The sequence below is a fragment of the Varroa jacobsoni genome, unplaced genomic scaffold (assembly GCF_002532875.2).
Source record: "Varroa jacobsoni isolate VJ856 unplaced genomic scaffold, vjacob_1.0 scaffold_708, whole genome shotgun sequence".
Classification (NCBI taxonomy): Eukaryota; Metazoa; Arthropoda; class Arachnida; order Mesostigmata; family Varroidae; genus Varroa; species Varroa jacobsoni.
This window is the reverse complement of record NW_019213610.1, coordinates 101,319-114,237: the sequence shown is the minus strand read 5'-3', so window position 1 is coordinate 114,237 and position 12,919 is coordinate 101,319. Positions and strand designations below refer to the sequence as shown.

The 12,919-nt window shown below is 40.4% G+C and overlaps 1 long non-coding RNA gene across 1 annotated transcript; it reads right to left on the bottom strand.

Annotated features, from left to right (window-relative positions):
- Positions 1–86: 86 nt before the first annotated feature.
- LOC147753145 (uncharacterized) lies at positions 87–11,618 on the bottom strand. The gene is made up of 5 exons (XR_015312067.1): positions 11,494–11,618; positions 7,778–7,948; positions 7,015–7,088; positions 3,346–5,883; positions 87–239 (listed from the first exon to the last, which is right to left on the bottom strand). It is a non-coding gene; the product is annotated as an uncharacterized LOC147753145 (long non-coding RNA).
- Between the last annotated feature and the right edge of the window lie 1,301 nt (positions 11,619–12,919).

Sequence of the window (12,919 nt, the reverse complement as noted above, 5' to 3'; positions counted from 1 at the left end):
AGAATGTACAAAAAATTTCACACAGCATACGTATCTGTCTTACCACATTAGTGGTATTAAAAAATACTTACCATTAACCCGTCCTTCGGTAGCTCAGTTATACAGTTACTCAGGTCCTAGCGCTACACTCGTGTACCTTTGACGAAACGTAACACTAAATGGAGACCAGGGGATTCAAATCTACCAGGCTTCAGGCTCTGATTTTAGGCCATATAGGTTTCCTTTTTGGTAGCCGGAAGCTGATAATTACCAGAAAAGAGAACTTAGGACATCGGTCAGGCAATTCATTGTTAGGACAGTTTTTCTGTCGTTCCGTATTTAACGATGTTGTTCAGTTTCGTACAGGCCAAAAAATTTTAACGATATCTCTTTAATTATTTCTAGCTGACGTGACGTAAAAGGTGACGACACCTTTATGTGGCATATAACAAGGACATTTATTATGTGTGGCGAAGGTACTTACAAATAGCAGGTTTGCTTGTTAACGTTCTACTGAGTTGTGTTCATAAATAAAAAATTGTTTGGGCCAAAAAGCCCCGCTCTAGAGGAAATGATGACCTTCACAATGCGAAACGACGCTATTTTTATGTGTTTCGTCTTACAAATGGCATTGCATTTTATTGCAGGCCCAAGCTTTTCCATCATCAAATACTGTGCAGACAAGATTCCAAGTTGCTGAGTGAGTGACCTATATCCCGTTTCTAACCTAAATACCAGAGCCGCACCAAAAAATTAATTTCGGCTGGGTGAAGGGATAGGGCTAGGGTTAGATTTCACGAAGTGAAACTTTCGGTTGATAGCGACTATTCAGGTACGATAGATAAGTCGTGCTTTTAGGCTCGGTATTGCTGATCGGCGAAGTAGAAGTCGACACATAAAAGTAGAATAGATAGGGGACAGAAAGCGAGTACGCAAACGACGACGATGATATTTACACAAAAGAATTGTTCTCAATTAATGATGTATTTTTTTATTGACTAGAAAGTAGTCAATAAAAAAATACATTATTAATTAATTAATAAATAATTAATAAATACTACACAGAAAGTGTGTAGTAGTAGTAGTAGTAGCAACAACTTTAAATGTGAAATACATAGAAACAGAAAGGGGCTGTTTATTTTGCAAAAATAGTTTGATTTTATAATAAACACTAAATAAAATTAAATAGAATAACATCGGTGGTCTGTGTCACAATACGATTTGATTTGAAACATTCACTCAAAATGGTCTTTTTAGGTAAAAGGGAATATATATATATATATATTTATATATGCAGTATCTGGTAGCAGGTTTGCGCCACTTGAGTTCACTAAAATATTCTATAGAGAAACTTAGAGAGCAACTTGAAGCCCACGAATGATACAGAGGGTAATAACTTGTGCGTGAGTAAAATTATGGGCATGAGTTGTGCCATCAGTTCATTGGAGGCCTGACGAAAACGGAACAAATACTTTCTAGGGTTAGTGGAAATGCTTCCAATAAGCCGACTATACCAACGAATGGACCCTCCGTGAGAGAATGCGTGACAGCTACGAGGCTAAGCGCGCGAACTTCATGGCTGCTATACCAATGTTCTAAAAGTCTCGAGAGCTGCAAGCTATAAGGCACTCTTGGTACCCAAACATCACCCATAGAAAATTGTTAATTTACCAGAAAAGCGTAATCTGTGTAGATCCTGCTATAAACCTGCGTATGCCATGACATAGGGAAGAAATATACATCGTGCTTTTTAAAAGGACGTTCGTTGGTTGGGGCTACGTAGGTAATATGCCACAACGTCCGTATTATATATAAATGTTTTTGATGACCTGGGGCGAAAATTGCATTACGGAGATTACTGGGCGCCAAAAGGTTAAGGGATATATTTACTCAATAGAATTACAATTGCGCCGACATATCGACAGCAGATATTCAATTGCCGGAAGATTGTGCTTTTGTGTTCGCTGCCTGTTTTCCTACACTTGTCGCTTTTCTGGGAAATGGGTGCCGTTTTTTTTAAATATTTCAAACTTATCCTCAACTGCTAGAATTGGCTCTTGTGGCGTATCAAAAATACATATTGTACCTGCTCAATCAGATATTAGCCCCTTATCGTAGTTTGGAAAGAGAATCCGTAAATAAAAGGTTCAGAAATTCGGAAGGATACGACTGTTCAACAGCTTGTGATCCAATTCGCACTTTGTTTGGGCACAGATATGGCCCGATTTCAGGGAACTGTAGACGTACTAAGAACCGGAAACGTAGTCGGAGTATGCTAAACGGACCTGGCATCCGATCTCGTGGATATATTAGAGTGAGGAAAAGACGTACACTCACTTGGAAGCTACAGGCAATGTTTCCCAGCCAATTTTTTTTAATGAAACGTCTTGCAAGTTTGTGTGCAACCTTGGTGGTAATCTACATGTGTCCTGTCTACCGTTTGAAGGCAACCGCGCGGCCGCCGAAGCACCTCTCTGCAACGTCTCTTTCTATAATAACATCAGGCTGAAGCATCCCGGCTCCCTATGGAAATAGCTCTCGCTCAGTTTGAGAGCCACCAGATCATTGTGAATGAAGGTGACAAAGCCCACATGTAATTTGTCATTGTTATTCCAACCATACTAGAATCTCAAATGGTTCTCGTAATCTTTTTTCTTTCTATTATTAAATGAATTTGAAAGTTACCTTTAAAATTGCTGTTTAGGCTGTAATCACTTTTTATTACACAATATCAGTTACATTATTGGAGTTATCAATGGCAAGTTCCACACGACGCTACCCCAGATTGCCGAGTATCGTTTCAATTTTTTTTAACGTTTATCATTTTTTTCAGTCGAGCACAGTTCTGGCCATACACTATCATCTGGTTTTGTACATGACTGTTCTGGCGTTAAAAGGGTGTGATTAGTGCTCTGTTGAGCTTATGTATTACCCGACAGCGGGTCGTCAATCGACATCAGATCTGCCCCTCGTTTCAGTGGCCGTCAATGGAATAATGTTTGACTTGACGGCCGATGTTTCTACCAGTTATGATAGCCATCGCCACCTCTTAGATTCTAGACCCTATTTTTCTGAACTGCTTCATGCCACCTTGTGTTTACATCTTAGCGCAAACAGGTATAAATAATAAATGTACAAATTGTGAACGTCTTTCCTTGTGTAGTACAGGCTTAAGTTCTCTCTATATGGGGCGTGTGTTAGACATAACATACCGACAGTAATCGCAATTTGATGGTATCTATTGTCGCAGCAGGGTATTACTGATTGCTCAATAATGTCTAATTACTTACATGAAAATGTCTAAATAACCTATATGAAAAGGCTGCTACTGCTGCTTTTATTGTCGGTGACAGGTTAGTAACCTACCTTAGCCCTTCTTTGCGTCCCAGGTACTTTCCCAGGATAAGGGTAGGAATCATAAGGCTCAACACCAAACGACGCAGGAATGGCGCAAACCAGCCTGCGACAGGCAGGGAGAGAAGGACACACGAGACCTTGTTAACCTCGCAAACTCATTGTACTGGTTAACATTCTTCTAGACAGCTAATAGCTCCGGTGGTCGCTGGGTGAGGAGAAAACGTAGGCACCAAGATCTAAATTTTTAGAACTCACCCAAGATATTCTATCCTTTTTTAAATCTATACATTGTAGAGTCATACGGCAAGACTCGCTTAACCGATACAATCATTTATAGATTGGCACCCGAGATACATCCTGTGGAATAAGCATGCTAGACATGATGAACCACAAAAAAATTAACGACAAGAAACCTATTCCATAAGATTGTCCATAAGAAAGTCTTTGTGACACTTGAAAGCAGCAAAGATTTTCTAATAATATTCTAAATTCTAATAACCTAATAAAAGCCTGGGAGGTTGCTGACAGAAAAACGTGTATACCGTAACTATGCTTACGTAACTATGCAAATACGATTTTATTTGTCCTAGTTTTCCCTCTCTTTCTTTTTTGATTTGTTGGCTTTTTGTCATAGAACAGTCGGGCGCCGCCAAAAAGATAACCCACAACACACTTAGGTATTCCATATACAGGCTCAAAATACGACGAAAAAGCGCCAAGAGAATATTACCGAAAAACGCGGAAGCATAATCTTATACTGCTCAAAAACAGAATCAACTCAGCATAAAGCAACACATGAGCATAAATTAGGAACAGAAACGGGAACATCTTAGAATTTATTATATTTCTAGTTCCTAATGCATGTACAGGAGTGGGAGCACTATTATAATTACTATTAGGCTTAATCAGCGTTCAAAATCGTTCTGTCCCTGTCTTCTTCTGCAATAGTAATAACTTTGACCACAGTGCCTACCCGTTACATCGAGATGATTAAGCACCTGGTCTAGAGGAAATTATCGTTCGAAGTTCGGTTATAGGTTGCACTATCGCTGCCCTAAAGTTCTCTGATACATCTTCTCTAGGGAACGTAAAGTGCTTTACTGCTTCATCTTCTATATTTCAATTGCATTAACGACGCAAATGAATCAGATTCAAAGAGCTATTCTCTACTTAGGCTTACTTAGGTAATCAAAATATCTGCTAATAAAAATATCAGCATGGTTTCAAAGGTCATTTGAGCGAGTGCGCCGGTGGTCCTAGCTGATGATGATGATACTCGACGAGCGGAAGGGGAAGACCGATGTTCTATGAGGGGTTTGTGCCGAGTTCCCGGTTGTTAAACGCATATGAACGTGGCAAGTTTTTTCGCCTTGCTAATTCAAACACCGTTACGCAGAACTGAATGTGTTTATGTAAATAATATTCATAGTTTACCTCTAAGTCGCCGTCGGATCCCCATGTGGTAGTTGGAGGAGGGGGCAGAATTACACTTAGGAGTTGAACACGTGGCGTATGCCAAGCGTTATCGAATTAACATTTGAAATATTTAGGATATTCATTGTTTATGTTGCCTCGTTGTTTGCCATACAATCATACACAATATGGTGAAGCTTATTGTTAGTGCTAGTTGAAGCTCGTCTACTAAATCGCCTGCTCGAATGTCATAAGTGAGAACGAGCAAAATAATATTTTCGAAGTGATTTCTTATGGAAACTTTTCCCTTTATATAAATTCCCCTTAGACGACTTACGCTTTGATAGCCTGAGTTATAGTGGATTTTTTGTCGCAATCTATCGTCGTATTCCGTAGATTCTCGTTGGATCAGGCGGACAATCTCGTTGGACGTCAATTGGATCAGGCGGGGCATTGTTTTACTATAGGCCACATCGCTATTTCTGTTATTCACGCGACGAATCGCACGGGTGAATTCGTGAAGCCGGCAGAGTACCGGCCTACTGTTATGCCAAGCCAAAATCGTTGGATTTAACTATTCGGTACGGTACTTTGTGGCTTGAGCTTTTACAGTGCGGGATGTGCGCATATTTATACGTAAAGTAGTTTTGCGCTCAGGGCTGGCAATGTCTGAACGTAGCGCGGAAGAACATCATTGTATAGTCGCGAGAGCGGCATGTTGGTGTTATAAGTCGAGCGAGCATGCACGTCGAAAGAGGATGGTAACAATGTCGATGGGACAGGGTCTCGACGACGCAAGGCTTTTGGTTCGTCATCAGAAGTAACGCATCTAATACAATGTATTTATATCATGAGCCTGCCTGCCTGCCTGCCTATTCTGTTGTCTAGCGTGCTGGAACGGAAGGTCGGAAAGCCGTCAACATTTGTAGCATCAGCAGCAAATGCTGGTCGTATTCGGGTCGTGACATCCTGCGATGGGCCCCTAATGTAGGCAATGGTATGACATACACACGGACGTACGCGCTGGAATCGACTCATGAATGCAGACACGGGCCTCGTTCCTCTTCTGTGATAGATGCATATTATTGCGCGTGCCATATGCATTGGCTGGCTGCGCGTCGTATCCCGTTTGTGCTGGAAAGACGTACGATGGACTCAGGGATTAGTTAGGAAGAAAGGGGTAGGTACAGTTTGAACTATCTAGTGACCAACGTAAACGAGGTGGTCGGGTGCGTATCAAGTGTTGGGTCACTCGTTTGGAAAAAGCTAGCTATCCATCCGTCTATTCCATGTATGAACGCCGACGGTCGGTCACACTGACATCAGATTGCGCCACACGCTTGCTGCTGACTGAAGTGCTGCATGGTATATTTGACGACGAGTACGAAGTAGGCTGTAGCACGTGGCCTGTTAATGATTTAGGCTTTTACAATACGTCAATCGTACAATCAGGCCGATCATGCATTTGGGGTTATCTAAGCGAAGTATCCACAAACATTCACAATGCTACACGTTAAAACGACACGTAATTGAAAAAAGACGTGATTTTCATTACTGGATATTGTTCTGTGTAGTATGGTAGTGCGTAGAGATTTTAGAACATATTCTTGCTACATAAAATCGACAACTGTTTCTACCTTGATGTTAACCAACTCATTAGGTCAGCTTATACCATAATCATCCATGGTCGGACATACATAATCCAGTCCATACAAATGACCACCTATAAATACTCCGTCTGTGAGAGAAAAGATCGTGAGTTCATCATTCCTACAATTCTAGTCTGAAACCTTATGAGTGTAATAAGTTGTAACTTCAGTAAACGGAATAGCTATATTGTTGTAATGATTACTATTGAAGTTATTATCCTTACCGATAAATCGCTAAACAACTTGCTTTTGTATGTCGTCTAGACTGTGGGTTATCTTCTCCTTTAGTGGTTCTGTTTCAGTTATATTGAAAATAAGAAATAAAATGAAAAAAAAATAGCGGAAATGTACTCGGAACGATACTGTTTGTGCGTGATCAATTACCGATCGGAATTTCTGGATCAATTGTTTCATTCGCAAGAAGACGACTTATTTCTAGATAAATTCTATTAAAGTCTTCTATTACTCTCCTCGTGTAGACGCTCACGTTGTAAAATACGCACAAACGTAGTAAAATGTGCATATAATCCTTACGTGACCTAGTATAGGTTAACGGATTATGCCATCACTTCTTATTGATAACATTGAAAATAAAAATTGATGAAAACATACTCACTCAGTTATCTAACTGGCTATTTGACTGATTGATGGAAACGCAACGTTCCGAATCTAGTTGTGTCGCTGCTTGAACTAAATACAGTCAAAAAAAAAAGTTAGATATGATAACTCATAAGTTACACTCACTGTTCTTGAATTGATAGCAAGACTATCGATCAATTAACTAGAATAGCAACGACTCTTACGAGCTGTTCTACGTGTATATATAGAGCATATACGTAGAGCAGCTCGTATCGTAATAAACTTGGCTTTTCTATTCTTAGCAATATCTCTGCTGGTGATTCTGAGCTAAATGAATAGCGATACATATCAGTCAGTAGAGGCTCGGTATACATCATTGGTACCTATTCACTGTCACTGCTGCCGTTAAGGGCTGTCTTTCTTCTTTCCGTGTTTAAATAAAAGGTGATCGCATAGCTCGGAAGCTATCAAAAGCCAAAGCCATTAATAGAACGAATCTGTGTTTTGCAAGTGATAATCTGTCACACGCTTTTGCAGCCAACAAAAATCTAGACGAACACCAGCTGTCTCTTATTGGGCAAAAAATAGAATGTAATGCCCATATTCAGTTGTTTTCTGCAGTCACCATCGATAGCAGTCCGGCACACGAGCTGGCATACCGACCTTGACACAGGACACAACTCCATCATATGGGGGTCAAGAGCGGTTCGTGATCTTCTTGATAATTTTCCCAGCATCCATCTATTCGAAAGTGCGTAAATCTGTCCGTGTTGACTGAACATACTATTGATTCCACTTACTAAGTTTCAAGCTTGAACAGGCATCGAATTCGAAGCAAAGACGCCTAGGCTGGCTCGGCTGGCTGAGTAAAACTGAGATACACTTTTGTCGTCACCGAGGGTACTGACAAGCCTTCTTCAGCGGCCATCGGAGAAATTGCCGCTCGACAAGGATATTCGCGCCGCTGCGTTCTGCAAGCAGTTAAGAGAAGTATTGCAGACACTTACAGCAATGCTTTATTTAACTAGCGTGAGCACTCTCGATGAAGGACTTCGAAGATTCGGTTGTGAAATGTGTTGGAACGCATCGAAAAGTATATAGAAAGCCTATAGCATTTCTAAGAAGGAAACTTATTTTTTCGAAAGCTGATTGACGAAACTAACTGTTAGGCTGCACATGATTGACGTTGATTTAGGTATAAGGTACTAGCATGGCTTACGACTAACTTGAGCTTATACTTGGTCTATTGCAACATAACTGGTAAGTTATGTTGCAATACCAAAAATACGTATGCGAATCGGAAACCCTCTTGCTCTAACCTCGGTGACGCGGGAAACTGGCAGCCAAAAAACAATTCGGCGAGAATATACCATCCCTTGTAGAAACTGACAGGCCTTCGGAGCGCATAGAAATATTAGCCATTTTACTGTGACCTATTGTAGGACAACAAGGCCTTAGATTAGGCTCTTTCGACCCTCTGACAAATTTCAGCACAGAACACAAATAACGCAGCGTAAAAATCCACGTAGTCAGAGTGAACAGTTAAGAGAAAAGGCCAGCTTTTAACAAGAGGGTTAGCACTGTCAGTGTTCCAGGTCAGCCCTTGTGAGGGTGCGCTAAAGTTCGTGAATAGTGGAAAAGGGTGCGTCCTGGTTAACTCAGACACAATTCGAAGCATAACTACTCTAAATGGTCAATGGCAGTGAACACCTGACAGGTTTGTATGGAAGACAACAGTGCCATATCAGTTATACACGCTTATATGATTGTGATAATCTGAATGGCTGGTGGCTTTTCAGGTCTGCGATTTGTGGTGCTGTTCTGCATGTTCCCACGAATATTTTGGGACCTGGCTCCCGTAAGCGTATCACTGGGTTCTTGTGAGAATTGTCTACGACAGCCTCAAACGACAGCCTCTTTTGATGCGTCGGGTTGGGGTTTAACATAGTCATGTCGACTGAATTTCACATAAACCGCTCAGTATTCTAGTTAAATCCTAAAAACTACCCTAATTACACCTAGGTTCGGCTTTACCCAGACCGTCATTTCATCGGCTAGAAATCCCTTGTTAAGGAAAGACATCGTACGGCGTGCTCGACGCTATCAACAAAAGCAAAGCAAACAAATAAATAGACGGATTAGCTCGTTGCAGTTATGCATAATTTTCGGCAAACGCAAGCAGTTTTCGAGTAAGCTTCTTCGTTGGGACCGAATAAGCTTTTTTTTTCCTAATATTATACACTTTCCAAGGTCCTGGGTAAAAGCTGTGTACCGTACAGGCACTGATAGATGATTCAGACCAGTGAAATATAGTAAGCAGGTCTTTACCAGGTATCCTATTATTTATCGAAGTTATTAACCCTCATAGGTGCCCCGATTTAGCCTATAGAGTCACAAATTGTAAGTATTAAGATTTAAAATATCTGTGATCGCTGCAATGGTAACAAAGGGATTTGTTTTCTAACAAGTTTATGTTACATAAAGGAAGATTCATTTGACGGCTAACGAACTAATTTCAAGAATTCGGCAACGCATTGGTAAAAACAAATTATCTGAACGTACACGAAAGACGTCGACCTTCAACTTAAGTTTTTGAAATGTCTGGGTACTTGACAATCTTCAGTCGAGCACATCGGGCGATGCACTTTAAAATCTTCGGGGTTACTACTGTAATTAGGAGAACTATACCTTTGCTAGAATGACTACATAAAGCGATCAGGTTTAAGTTAGTGACGAGTTTAGGGATAATCTGCGTTAGACCTAATCAGGGACACGCAGCGACTGTTCGGATGGCCTGAACCAGCAAGGCTCTCTAACAAGATTACCACGTTAAAGGGAGGTTGACGTCTGTCGATTTCCAAAAGCATTTGTAGTGACATCGTCACTGCTCAATAAAGCTGTCTTTAGTCTCCAAAATCCATAAAAGGAAACATCGTGTTTTCTACATCCTATAACCTATTATTAAATCCTATCCTACTTCAAAATACTTCCCAGAACGTCGTTTTAGACTAACCTATATCTGTTCTTATAGTAAATATATAATCAATACTTACCACACATGCCCCTAGTTTAGGCTTTGTGCGAGAACGTCCCAAAGAAAAAAAACCTCAAACGTTGCGTAGGCCGATAGTTCGATAAGCGGGAATAATCTGAGACAAATAAGTTGCGATATCATGAGCTGTTATTCTGCGACTTTTTCTTGCCCATCGCGGTTACGTAAATCCATTAAATTTAACTATAACTACCCGTCCATAAAAGATCTTAAAGGACATATTGAATTATTCTCACCCGTGACGAATTTGACCGTCACCAGTACGATTCTGGCCGAAATACAAAAGCAGAGATCACCTACAGATAAATCAAATATATTTTCTCGCCATTGCCGTAATCATCCAACCACTTCCCTTTAAAAGAAGCGTTATGATAGAATGTTTGTTCATCTGCTCCTTCTGTGTGAAAAAATATAACTTTATTCGCTGCTTCTAAAGTATTTCCAAGCAAGTCGTCTAGTTCCTTCTCTACCGTCTTTATTCAATTGGTTTTTTGAAAATGGTGCGGTTCAGCTGGCTAATGCATAGCCTTTAAAAATTGTTGCCATTACCTAACGAGCATGCAGCCATGCTGGTACTACTCTCACCGCTGACAAAAATGATCATTAGAAACAGATAATTGACGATCATACAAACGATTTCGAAGCATCGCCCTGATAGGCCCTACGCAAACTCGTGCGGCGATTTTGCTCCCACGCATAAAGACTCCTGTTTCACACTCCTGAAAGCCCTGTTTCACATTTTCCTTCACAAAAGCCTTTCGACACAAAAAAAAAACTCTACAACAAAATGTACCTTTTTGATTAATATATAAGAAAAACGAAAATTGACTTTTTTTTTTCAGCGATCAATTAACTGAGTTGCATTTGGAAGTTCTCTGATTGAAAAAAGTAGAAAACTTCGAAAAGATTAATAGAACTGCTAAAAGATTAATCAAATTGACAGTTTTAGATAAGTTGAGAAAAAACGTTACCGCCGTTTTCGTCTATGGGAAGAAAAACTCGAAAAAAAAAAAGCTCAGATGCAACGTCAAGCGGATTTGGTAGGTTCAATTGACACAGCAGCGACAGCGGCTGTTTGATAGTGCAAATACTACTACTGCAAACGCTTACAAAAATGATCTTTTCAAGATATCCTCTTGAATTTTTCTATCGTTATTTGTTCTGTTCAGATCTTGTTCTGTAAATTGGGTAATAAGTATATTTAAAATTTAAAAATTTACTCCCGTTTGTATATATTTCTTTATGTGGAATATCCTCGAAAAGACAGAAAATGGGTTTTAGTCTATACAGAGGACATTTAAAAAAGCAAAAACCTGTTGAAAGAAAAAGAACGATAAAATCCTCTTCTGTCATGATTGCATTTAGATGATACACGAAATGATTTACACCTCTCTGACTATATGAGGCCTTAGCAAGCTATTTAGGAGACGGCAGAAGTCTATGACAAGCAGACAGATGGCTTACCTAATGCGATGGTCCGCTGTGGGGGGGGGGCTGGTATCGATTGCATTTGCCTCTCGTCCTTAAAGATTCATTACCACTTCAACACAATGCTGCACGATTACATATATATATATATATATATATACGACCACCTGCAATACGGTGCAATATAATAAAGCTATATGTAAGATACTCATTTTATTTTAAGAGAATGGCTCTTCTATACATTGATTGAATGATGATAAGTAAATTTCGCCAAACGGCTGAAACGCCACCACACCCTATACGCATCGAACATTACTAAAAAAGTAATTAATTGATTGCAACTGATCTCTTCTATGAAGCATTATGTAATCAATGGAACGGCGGGGAGTCATAAATAGAAAGCGTAGATTTTCGAAATACTTCATTATCCTTACGCCAGCAGAGGTCTAGCGTGACGGATGCATGCCCTTAATTGAATCAGGACTCCACTTAGCCCACGCAGATGTGCTATCGGTGACGAGATATCGTCAGGCCGTCTGTATAACTACATGTACAAGAATACAGATCAACTAACCGGAATAAACTTTTGTGCCGCTGCTTTCACAAGCTGACCGCTAATAACGAGTCTACTAATTACCAAATCGAACGAGCATTCTCACCACAGCAGCCCTGTTTTCTAACGCGCTTCTTTAGATTGTAACTCATCATCATAGAAGCGAGCATGGGGTCGTATCAGATAGCTTGTTAGGCGTTTATACAGCGGCATACGATCCGAGCAATGGAACTGGTAGAATTCTGGCTACGTGACGCCGTCCAATTTACGTACGTTCTACATTTGCAAGGTCCTCATATTTCTAACGTACTATGAATGGCGACGTAGTGACAACTAAGCACTTCTAAGATGTTGATATTGCTCTCGGAGAAGTGTTTAGGGGGGTGTGCATTTGTAGCTGCGTTAAGGTCGCCCGGAGTGAGGCGTCCACGAAAACGGTAATTTTCGCGGTTGAGAGCAATGGCTGGACGCACCATTGCCCCTATTAACGCCAGCGTGGCCTTTAGTAAAAACACAGAAGCTGTATGTGGCACAAGAGGAATTAAGATAATCTGTGGCAACAGGCCGCCGTACCTAAGATGTATATACATCATATCTCTATTTAGTCTAAAGCTTCTAGTTTACTTATTGGTTGTGCATTCCCGCCCACTGGAAAGAGCTTCAGTAACGTATTAGAAACTATTGTAGGAACGTGTCCATGGCCAGGCAGCTTGTACGGAGATAGGCATTTTGGGTGAAGATTAAGCAAACCTGTCTCAGTACCTCACGCGGTGCCTGTTTTTCATGGTACGAATGCTCGAATAGTAGAATGATTGCAATCATATGACGGAACCCATAAGGTTAATGAACACTCCATCATTTTTCACAAGTATCCGTATCGGTAAACAATTGCGAATCAGACAAATGTCA